General features: G+C 37.5%; 1 protein-coding gene across 6 annotated transcripts in view; it reads right to left on the bottom strand.

Annotated features, from left to right (window-relative positions):
• Window positions 1-11,556, bottom strand: part of ATL2 (atlastin GTPase 2) — a 42,813-nt gene extending 31,257 nt beyond the window's left edge. For 4 of the 6 annotated variants that reach the window (XM_023747650.1, XM_023747663.1, XM_023747659.1 and 1 more), the window contains exon 1: window positions 7,723-7,868. The gene's annotated coding sequence lies outside the window, so the exon portion shown is untranslated. Of the gene's footprint in view, window positions 1-7,722; window positions 7,888-11,358 lie in introns of those variants that run through there. The other 2 variants (XM_023747644.1, XM_023747639.1) reach the window with 2 other exon arrangements.
• Window positions 11,557-11,574: the final 18 nt, after the last annotated feature.

Below are 11,574 nucleotides of genomic sequence, written 5' to 3'. Positions count from 1 at the left end.
TTTTTTTTTTTTTTTTAGTACTCACCAAGATTTTTTTTTTCTATGATTTTTAGAGAGAGTGAGGAGGGAGAGAGAGAGCATAGATCTGAGACACATCATGATTGTTGCCTACAAACACACCCCGACCCAGAGCGGGGAAGAACCCAGTTACATGCCCTTGTTTGGGAATCAAACACGAGACCCTTCAATCCACAGGCCCAACACTCTACCCACTGAGACAAGCCAGCCAGGGCATCATCCATTCTTGTTGTCAGTAAAAAAATAACAAGTACAGATTATTTGTGGTTTAAAGGGTTTTATTTTGTTTGGGCAAAGTGCATTGGTAAGCATCTAGTATTCTAGATTTCTGGATCCTTAAAGTTCTGAGTCATACTGGATTTTGGGACAAAAACTAGAATAACTAAAATAATCAAAACTACAGATACACATAACTCTTCCCTACAGATCAACAGGGAAATATTTTGCTACAGAATGGTCAATTCATCTGTAATTTAATTATACATGGGACTACAACTGAGTTACACTGTCAGTATTTAATTAGGTACAGCCACACAATAAAACTGTGAGTCCTATGCACACTAAAGCTTAAGAACCACCAGGGTGGCTTGTTTACAATACAGAATCTTGGACTTCTCGTCCAGTGTTGAGACAGCTGATTAGATATGGGGTCCAGTAATCTACCTTTATAACAAACACCGCACTGAAAACCACCAAGGTAATTTTGGTTCAGGGGACAAAAAGAATACAAGTGTTTTGGGGGGGGGGGGGGCGTATATAAGTCTTGATTCTCTCAATAAATATTCACTGAACACCTGCTAATATGCAAATCGACCAAATGGTGGAACGTCTGGTAGCTATGACACACACTGACTACCAGGGGGCAGACACTCAACACAGGAGCTGGAGCACCGCTCAGCCAGAAGCCCAGCTGATGGCTGGCGACCATGGTGGTGGTGGCGGGAGCGCTAAGGATGTCCAACTGCCTGCTTAGGCCCCCTCCCCACCACAATTGGACATCCCCTGTGGGATCCTGGACTGCAAGAGGGCACAGTCCGGGCTGAGGGATGCCACCCCCCAGCCGAGTGCATGAATTTCGTGCACTGGGCCTCTAATAATAGCATAATATCTCTACATAATATCTCTATATATAATCTTCAAAATCACTTTGTGGGGTAGCAATGAGTTTCCTTGTTTGTATAAAGGATACTGAGTCTCAGATTAAGCAATTTGCAAGAAAATAACATTTTAAAGCAGTGGTTCTCAACCTTCCTAATGCCGCGACCCTTTAATACAGTTCCTCATGTTGTGGTGACCCCCAATTTCATTGTTACAAATTGAACATAATTAAAGCATAGTGATTAATCACAAAAACAACATGTAATTATATATGTGTTTTCTGATGGTCTTAGGCGACCCCCGTGAAAGGGTTGTTCGACCCCCCAAAGGGGTCGTGACCCACAGGTTGAGAACCGCTGTTTTAAAGTAATCAAATAGGGATACACACCCAGGTCTTTATAATAGTCAAATCCATCATCTTCCAACTGTGCCAACCAAGCAAGTTTGTTGAATAAACTCAAAGCAGAATTCTTACGTGCTCAAGATTTCCAGAAAATTGAAAAAAGTTACCAAAAATATAATTTGTCGCCCAGGCCCATGAACCTGAAGGTCACAGTTCAATTCCTGGTCAGGGCACATGCCCGAGTTGCCAGCTTGATCCCCAGTAAGGGGCGTGCAGGCGGCAGCCAATCGATGTTTCTTTCTCATCCATATTTCTATCTCTCTATCCCTCTCCCTGTCTCTCTCTAAAATCAATAAAAATATATTTTTTAAAAAGAATCAACCAATAAATGCATAAATAAGTGAACCAACAAACCAATGTTTCTCTCAAATCATTAAAACAAATTTTTAAAAACTACAACTTTTTAACAAAAAGGAGAGGGGTATATCTCTCATCTTTATAACAAATTTTGGCATACAGCTATTTTTCCCATTACTTTCTCCAAAATTTCCTTGTCAAAACATTTATACAGTCACCCATTTGGGAAACAATTCTTTTTCATTCATAAGCTTTATTGAAGGGCAAGTTTTAAGTTGTAGATTTTTAAAATATAAGATGCAGAAGCATTTGGGATCTTGCTCTCTAGCATATGTCATCAGTTTTTGGCTCAAATAAACTTTAAATAAATAAATAATGAAATGAAATTTTATTTGCCCATCTTTGGTAAGATATGCATACATATATTTATATGTAAGATAAATAAATGTGTAACACTAGTTCATATTCACTGACACAATGACTTATACGATGTGTCATGAATAAGTGAGGAAGGTCCCCACCCTACGTACCTCAAGCCAGTAATTAGAGAGCAAGGCACTATGCTAGATACTAGAGATGTACAATTTGCCAATAATAATCCTAACTCCCAAGGTTTGAACACAAACAAGCATAAAAGAACAGCATAAAGAAAATGCTATATTGACTATTTAAATTAAGGTTATTAATGAAGACATCTTGGAGAAGGCTGCAGCCCTCTGAGCCCTGAAAATCAGATTAAGGCTAAACTTAAAAGTTTAGGCTACGAGTACTGGCATTATCCTGAAGAGAGCAAAGGAAAATTTTGAAGCAGAGGAGTGATAAGATCAAAGCTGTGTTAGAAAGATAAGGTGAAAGTGACGAGTGAGTAAGAAGTGTAATGAGAGTCTAAAAACAGAGAAATCAGATATAAGGCAACTGGAAGAGACTGAGTATAAGGTGAGAAGCACAAAGTGAGGAGGTGACAGTAAATAGAGAAAGTGATGCATGTAAGAGCTAGCTAGTTCAACATACTTCTTAGGACTAGGCAACAAATAATACTAAATTACTCCATATTTTTATGAGACATTCTCTTTCTTATAAGCCTTTATAAAGCAACAATGCATTAAATTTCTATTTTCAAAAATATTTTTGATACAGTGGCTACAAAGTTTTGTAACACAGGGAACAGGAATCCAAAGTCAGAGTAGGTTTCCTTGACTCAGGCAAATAGTTTAAACATTCCTTTTTGGCCCCCCAAAATTAACTCCATAGTAAGTCAAAAGACATTAAACCCACAAAAGAGCTATTGAAATTTGGGATAACCAGTTAGGAAAGGAGTCACTAAAATTAATAATAACAATGCACACAGGACCCAAGCTTAAATTTAGAATAGGGTTTTCATGACAAATCTCAAATTGGTATCTATCTGCCAAGACTCTGGAAATAAGAAGCTTAAGTTCCATTTTGCCACAACACTCTACCTCAGATAACTTGTTAAAGCAGCAGTTTAAAAAAGGGGGGAGCCAAATCCCAAACTTGGCTCAATAAAGGCAAAATTTGTAAGGAGTAAAAAGAAGGGAAAAGTACGAAAAACAAACGTCCATCCAGCTAGATAAAATGTAACTAACTTGAAAAAACAAAAGGGTAAGGAAGTCAGAAAGTCTCAGCATTCTCCTTTCATTGTTTCTCTAGTATGGAAATTTTAAAGTACATGTCAGGATTCCTTTAAACTAGACATTCCTAAAATATATATGCTCAAAAACAGGAAGGAGGAACATATCTCCATAGTTTTTAAGAAGTCACATTTGGGACTGCTCAGGCAGTTTTCCTAAGAATTATCCAGTTATTTAAATCAATTCTTTGCTCTACCAGGGTACAGAAAAACAGCCCATACTGCCCTGACTGGTTTGGCTCAGTGGATAGAGCATCGGCCTGCGGACTGAAGGGTCCCAGGTTCGATTCCGGTTAAGGGCATGTACCTTGGTTGCGGGCACATCCCCAGTAGGGAGTGTGCAGGAAGCAGCTGAATCAATGTTTCTCTCTCATCGACGTTTCTAACTCTCTATCCCTCTTGTTCTCCCCTCCTCTCTGTAAAAAATCAATAAAATATATTTAAAAAAAAACAAAACAGCCCATACTTCTTTTATTAAACACTAGAGGCCCGGTGCACGAAATCTGTGTACTCAGGGGAAGGGGGGGGGGGGGTCCCTCAGCCCTGCCTGCGCCCTCTCGCAGTGTGGGAGCCCTCAGTCGGACATCCTTAGTGCTGCTGCAGAGGCCAGAGAGGTTCCCACCGCTGCGCTCGCCAGCTGTGAGCCCAGCTTCCAGCTGAGCAGCGCTCCCACCAGGGGGCAGTTCCTGTTGAGATGTCTACCCCTGGTGGTCAGTGCTCATCATAGCCAACGGTCCTTCAGCCATTTAATCGATTTGCATACTAGCCTTTTATTATATAGGAAGGTTGCTCTAACACCACTTATTCTTTCAACTGCCTTTCCCTAATTGTTTTTAAATACTTTTTTAAGCAATAATTTTTCTAATAATTTTTAGAAAAATTAGAAAGGAGAGACAAGTGCTTAAACTATTTTGCAAAAAACTTCCTTACTTACTATCTTTATTATCTTTCAAACTAGTACATCCTACACTCTGCTCTCTTAAGACCAACCCATTTTTCAAGGCCTGACAAAGTCCACCCATCTCCATGAAGTCTTCCTCAACAACACTGGCACACAGTAATTTCTACTTCTGAAATTATAAACTTAATGATAAACTGTAATCACAAATATGCATAAGTTCTATTTGATCTCCCATCTACATGAAAGCTTAGAACAGGAGGCTGTTCTAAGGTAGGTGTCAACTTATAACATCAATGGAAAAAAAGCTAGGTCTTTGTCTAAATATGGTCCTCTATCGGCCTGTCCTTCTCCACCTCTTTACTCCCAAAAGAAAACTAATCCATCCCATAAGGTTCTCCTTTACCCTAAAAAGGGGTAAGTTTCTTTGTACACTCAATACATGCCAAGTGCTTTTAAGACATTATCTTTTCATATTAAACTTTTAATGTGGGGGTGTTTTGTGTGTGTGTGTGTGTGTGTGTGTGTGTGTGTGTTTAGTTAAGGAAGCTGAAGCTTGGTTGTGGTGGTGATTTGAACCCAGCTCCTAAACTTTGGAGTCTACCACACTACTGGACACTGAAGCAGATGCCCACAGATTCAACTCAATCCCTATTAAAATACCAACAGCATATTTCATAGTTCTGGAACAAATATCCCCAAAATTTATATGGAACCAAAAGAGGCCCTGAAAAGCCTGAGCAATCATGAGAAAGAACAACAAAGTTGGAGGGATCACAATATCTGATATCAAACTATACTACAAACCCACTGTAATCAAAACAGCCTGGTGTTGGCAGAACAGGTATATAGACCAATGGAACAAAACAGAGACCTTAGAAATTGACCCACGCCAATATGGTCAACTGATATAGACAGTGTGGGGCACATATGTAATACTGTAAATTATAAATAAAATGTTTTAATTAAAAAGCAAATATGAAAAGGAATTTATTGTATGCAAAGGGACATCTATGAAAGAATAAGTGAAACACTGAGAGATGGTCAAAGAATACAAATATACAATTAATAATTTGTATTCAGTTACCCTATTAAATTTTCAACATCAATTGTAACCAAAGATATGTAAATAAAGCAGTAAGATCGCCATTTTTACCTGTGCTGCATTTTAAAATAACGCCCACTTGTAAACAAAAGTATCTGTAAATAAGCACAAACCTAACTCTAATGGGAGACAGAATGGATACACCTTTCTGAATGGATTTACTGATGTGTGTCTTCAATCTTGAAAATATACATGCCATTTGACTCACAAATCTACTTTTATAACCTATCCTAAATGTCACGACTTATCTACACAGATGTTTAGCCAGCATTATTTACAAGAAATAACCCCACATCCAAAAAGAGGATTAGTTAAGTAGTACTACAATGCCACTTAAGAAATCATGTTGTAGAGATTTTTTTAATCACATAGGGAAATACAATATGAATTGAAAAAGTAAATTACAATAAGATCTCAATTTAGGAAAAATTACAAAAGGATATAAACTAAAAGATGTATACTAAAATGTCACCAGTGGTTACCACTAATTGATATGATTTTTACCTTCTTCCTTTTTATTTTGTGTTTTCCAAGTGTCTACAAAGATTATTACTTTTTAAATTTTAAAAAAATTAAACTTTTAAAACAAGGTGTGAATTATCATATCACTCCTTTAGGTAAAGAGCTGTGCTCACAAACCCTGTTCCATCAATCACAAGTTTAGCTGTAACTTAAAGGCAGTAAATTTCTATCTTAAGCCAGAGGGAGAGGAAGGTCTGGATAGAGGTGGGCAAAGGAGGGGGGGTGGACATCTGTAATAATGTCAACAATAAAAATAAAATATTTTTTAAAATTTCCATCTTAACATCCAGTTGTAAGACATTTGGCATCAGCTACAATTGTTGACCTTCCTTTGACCTTCTAGCCTAAATTTAGAATTTTTTGAAAACAATATCCAAGTACACTGTCATTTTCTTGCAATACGTAAAAAGCCTCTCAATTCTAAACAAAAACTCCACGTAGCCAGTCCATATTAACATACTCATTTTAAAATTAAAGTGCTGATGAAAAGAAAACAGCAATTTCTGAAGATCTGATTAACTGTCTTTTTTAAAAATCTAAGAACAAGGTTCATTTTCCAGCCAAAATTTCTCTCCTATTCAAAAAATCACCCTCCATTCTAATACAAGTGAACTTAATCCAACTTTTAATATCTCATAAATACATTCATTCAAATACAGAAAAAACAGCTTGTTTAGTGTGCCAATTTCACCCCCTTTAAAGAATTTAAGGAAGGCTTTAAAGCTTCAAAGTGCCTTTCATAAATTATCTACTTATAATCAAAAAATGTTTAAAGACCAATAAGGTGATTATTAACCTTCTAGGAGGGGGAAATGTTATCACTGAGTAATCCAAGCCTCCATTCTGAATCCATTCTGAAGGTCATAGGAAGTTTATAGAACTCAAAAGTAAGTCATTGGCTAAAATAACTATGTTCTAATCACTACTTGTGACTCTACTATAAATTATTATATAAAGGGGAACATTTTTTTTTATTGATTTGAGAGAGAGAGGGAAGGAGGGAGGGAGGGAGGGAGGGAGGGAGGGAGGGAGGGAAAACCATCCATTTGTTGATTCCACTTATTGATGCATTCATCGGCTATTTCTTATATATGATAATTAGTGCGGTATTAAGTCAATCATTTTTTAGTAATTCTTGTGCATAACAGGCCATAGTTAGATTTTGCATGTTTACTGTTAAAAAAGCACTTGGAAACTGTCATGACCTTAACTAAAAAATGAATTCATATTGAATCTTGTAATTGAAATAAGCAATTTCAGAAGACTATTTTGCCACATGAAGTGATCCTCTAAAATGCAAGTTTATTAAAATGACAGAAGTATGGATGTTTATTTTTATCTTATAAAAAACTAAACAAAGGCCTTTCAAGTCACCAATTTTACAAATTAATTTTTCATTCAAAGTCTCCTCTTAGATAACCACAAATTATAGTAACTACCATCAATAGAATGTTTTCCATTGGGTTAAGCACTTTTACCACATTTAACACTCACAATACCCTAATCATGAACACATTATCACCATTTTACACATAAAGTTAAAAATTTACCTACCACCCTTGTCCAAACTAAACCTCTGTCCACATTACAGAAAAACAATTACAAGAGACTTTCTGATTGCAAATAAACACATATAAATAATAGCACAAGTAGTCAAATTGGCATTTCCTTACATATCTATTACTGTGTCTTAAGCACAAACAACTTTACAATTTACAAAACACTTGTACCCTGTCATCTCATTTGTTTCCCATAGCAGCCCTGTTAGGGGATTATCATCACTCCCATATGTCATAGGCTTCAAGGATCAGAGAGTTGAAGTGAAGTCACTCAGGTTTTGATTCCTCCTCCTTTTTCCATACACCATCTTTCTTCTCTATGGTTAAAGAAACATAACCCCCACAATCTGAGTATTATGCAATAAAAAGATGAATGTATGGGAGACCTAGATAAGCAACTTTCATCGGTTACATTCTTCACCAAGTTCATAGTTACTGGTTATTTTGATGCCAACCATAGAAATGCAAATTAAGTAAGTAAATTTTGTTAAGCTGGCATGTTAGCAAGGGAATCCCCTAGATTCTACTTGTACTGGCAGAAGACTAAAGCCAAAGTCAGTGAGAAGTACAAACTATCTCCTTGTGTAAAAACAGGATGTATACACTAGTCTTTCATGACTTAACAGTTGTTTCAAATAGACATCTGCCCATAAAATCAACCACCTTATAGCCATTTGCTCCAGAGTGGGTATTGAGGGTGGCTACCTATATACACACATTTCTACTCAAGTTTAGCAAATATGTGTACACTCAAACACACAAAGCTGTGGTTAATAATAACTAGAAAAATCATTTTTAAAATACAGTAGTTATCTTGGCTCTGCACTTATGAAGACTTCGTGCTTTTCAATGTGCACAAGCAAAATTGTTCTATTTAATTACTTCTACTTCTTTCTACAATATCTACCATTACCCTTTCTACTTTAAAATTTCCCACGCCTGCCCTGGCCAGTGTGGTTCCGTTGGTTGGAGCACTGTCCTGTAAACCGAAAGGTCGTGGGTTCAATTCCCAGTCATGGCACATACATAGGTTGAGGGTTCGATTCCCAATTGGGGCAAATACTGTCCAATTGATGTTTCTCTCTCTTGTTCCCTCCCTCCCTCTCTAAAGTCAATAAACATATTCTCAGATGAGGATTTAAAAAAAAATTTTTTTTAATTTCCCACTTAGTGACTTGCCCCATCTTTACTTTTTTTTTTTCTAATCCCCACCCAAGGATATGTTTTTATTGATATTGAGAGAGAGAGAGAGAGAGAGAGAGAGAGAGAGAGAGAGAAACATCGATGTGAGAAATGAGAAACATCAATCAGTTCAAACCTACAACCCAGGATGTGCCCTGACCGGAAATCGAATCTGTCACCTTTTGGTGTACACTCCAACCGAGACACCCAGCCACCCCATTACTTTTTAACAACCCTGTCTTCTCATTAGTATGATATCAGACTTCAAAGTTTTACCCAGTCATCTCTAATTATGTGACAATTTTCAATGAAAGAAAGGCTTCCTACTTTCTCTAAGTAAGAGTGCCTCTGAGTAGTTTCTGTGACAAGTCACAATCATTCCCTCTAATAGGGAAACTTAATTCCCTCACAGAAAGATTTTCAAAGAAAAGAAAATCAAAGCCAGATGTTTGAAGTACTTTATAAAGTAACAAGTATTATCCTATTTTCAGGTTGATGGTTTTTTTTCTGCTAGCCATTTTTAAAGCTATCAGAGAAAGCCGTCAACCAGTCTTCTGTATTATGGGTGCTAAAAGTAAAGGATCGGAAGAAACTTACATGAGTAATGGATTCATTGGGGAATCAAGTTCAATTACTCTATATTCCCAACTATCTTCCTTAAGTTAAATAATGTCCAAGAAAGTAAACAACACACCTGAACTTTGAAATTCCAAAATGGTTACAGAGACTACAGTACTATTACACTTTTAAAAAGAAAAGAAAAAAAAAAAAAAGGCTGTTTCTCAGCACCCACCCCAGAGAAAACCTCCTTTGGTAAAGCTGTAAATGACCATTAAAAAAGTTTAACTTTTATTCCCATCCCTTACATTTCTGGCTCTTACATTTGAGAGCCTGCCTGTTAAATGGCTTTGCTTACAATTTTATTATGTATATTGCTACTAAGTGTTGCAATTTTTAAAACATGATTTGCCCCACAGGCCTGGCTCAGTGGTTGAGTGCCTACCTAGGAACCAGGAGGTCAGGGTTCAATTCCTGGTCAGGGCACATGCTCAGTTTTCTGGCTCGATTCCCAGTGTGGGGCATGTAGGAGGCAGCCAATCGATGATTCTCTCTCATCATTGATGTTTCTATCTCTCTCTCCCTTCCTCTCTGAAATCAATAAAAATATATTTTTTAAAAATAAAAATAATAAAACCATGTCTTTGAACTACAGGATCAAACTAGATGACAGTCTTCCAGGCAGCTGCTTACTATCAGACAGATAGAAAAATCACAATTTTGGAAAAATTCTAACAATTTCAAGAAATTATTTTTACTTGTGAATATTCAAAAACTTTATCCTAAAGCTATAGAACAGTAGCAAACGAAAAAGGAATTCCAAAATAGGTGCACTCTACTTAAGGCCAGAATAATCTCATTTTAAACTCGTTCCTTATAATAAATTACTCTAAGACAGCTCTTCCTTCCCCCCAAAAAAAATAATTTCAAAAGATTTCCAAACTTGACTAATTAGGTTTAATCACATCTACATACATCCTATCATCCTACAAAGACATTAAAATATGAGTGTTAATGCTTTATAAAGATCCTACATTTCCTAAAAAGGAATAAGCATTTCTCTTAAAAGAGACACGAAGCACCTTCCTAAGACTGAACTACTGGAGTTGCACCTGACTCACCCCAACTTAGCTCTTCAACTTTACTCATCCAGAAAGCAGAGGGAGACAAAGAGTTTCTACAGTCAAAAATAGATGAGTCCCTATTCATTCACGGCCTGCTTGCTCTTCCTTTAAACACAAATCTTAACAAGTTATTTGGTTTCTAATGTAGTAATGGGTGACTCAGAGCAAATGAGCAGGGAGAGGGACTGTTTTAGGCATTCATTTGCTAGGAATGACTATCAAGTGAAGGCTAACTCTAGAAGGAGGAGAGAAAAAAAAGACAATCTGTGAGCAGCAGGCTGAGCTGCTCACATTTAATAAATGGTGAGCCGTGTTTGTCCAGTTTTAAGGATCCCATCTCTTCTCAGTGTATCACAGCATAAGAACGATGTTCATGGCCACAACTGAGTAAAAACTTACGCTTCTGATTAGACGGGTACATAGAGAAATAGATATACAGACAGACACACACATTCCTTAGGGTCCAAAGCGCTAAATTAACCAATCCGTCTGCATTCCAAGCCAATTACTTGAGAATTCCAACCAGAAGAGATCTAGGACAAAACTTCCCTTTTATTTATTTATTTTTCCTGTGTAAACAGTTCTGCCATGTGCTTTGGTTGGCAGGTGATACTAAAATAAGCTTTATTTCCTGTTCTTTTTCCCTTACCAAATCTCTACCATCTGGCATCACCTCCCGACACGTCCCCAGGGCTACCGTGAACGCAGAAGTGTATTTCCCAGAAACTTTTCTATTAAAGTGAGCCTTCGTCGTTACTATTTTATCAAGATGTTTTACATTTCATCTCACACACAAAAAAAATCTTAAATCAGATTCTGGGAAGAGAGAACTCTGAAAATCGCGAGTTCATATTTAGTGCAGTTAGCAAACTCTTAACCTTATGCCATGGCCGGACTGCCCTCACTGCAAGCTTTTATGATTTATATATAAGCCTTTAAGTACCATCAAAATTCCCAGACCGAACTCCATGTGTTCAGCTCACGCTACGGTGGAAGATCAAATGCTGACCTCCTAAAAAGAGGGGTGCTGTCGGTGAGAGGGGCGCAGCGCCCCGCGTCTCGGGGGGTAGGGGCGTTCCTCGCACTCGCGGTGGGAACGCAATTCAGCAAAACCCGGGAGCCAGGGGGTCAGGTGACCTCGCACCGGACACGCTCCGTC

Source organism: Myotis lucifugus, unplaced genomic scaffold (genome assembly GCF_000147115.1).
Source record: "Myotis lucifugus unplaced genomic scaffold, Myoluc2.0 scaffold_6, whole genome shotgun sequence".
NCBI classification, from domain to species: domain Eukaryota; kingdom Metazoa; phylum Chordata; class Mammalia; order Chiroptera; family Vespertilionidae; genus Myotis; species Myotis lucifugus.
This window is presented reverse-complemented; position numbering and strand designations above follow the sequence as displayed.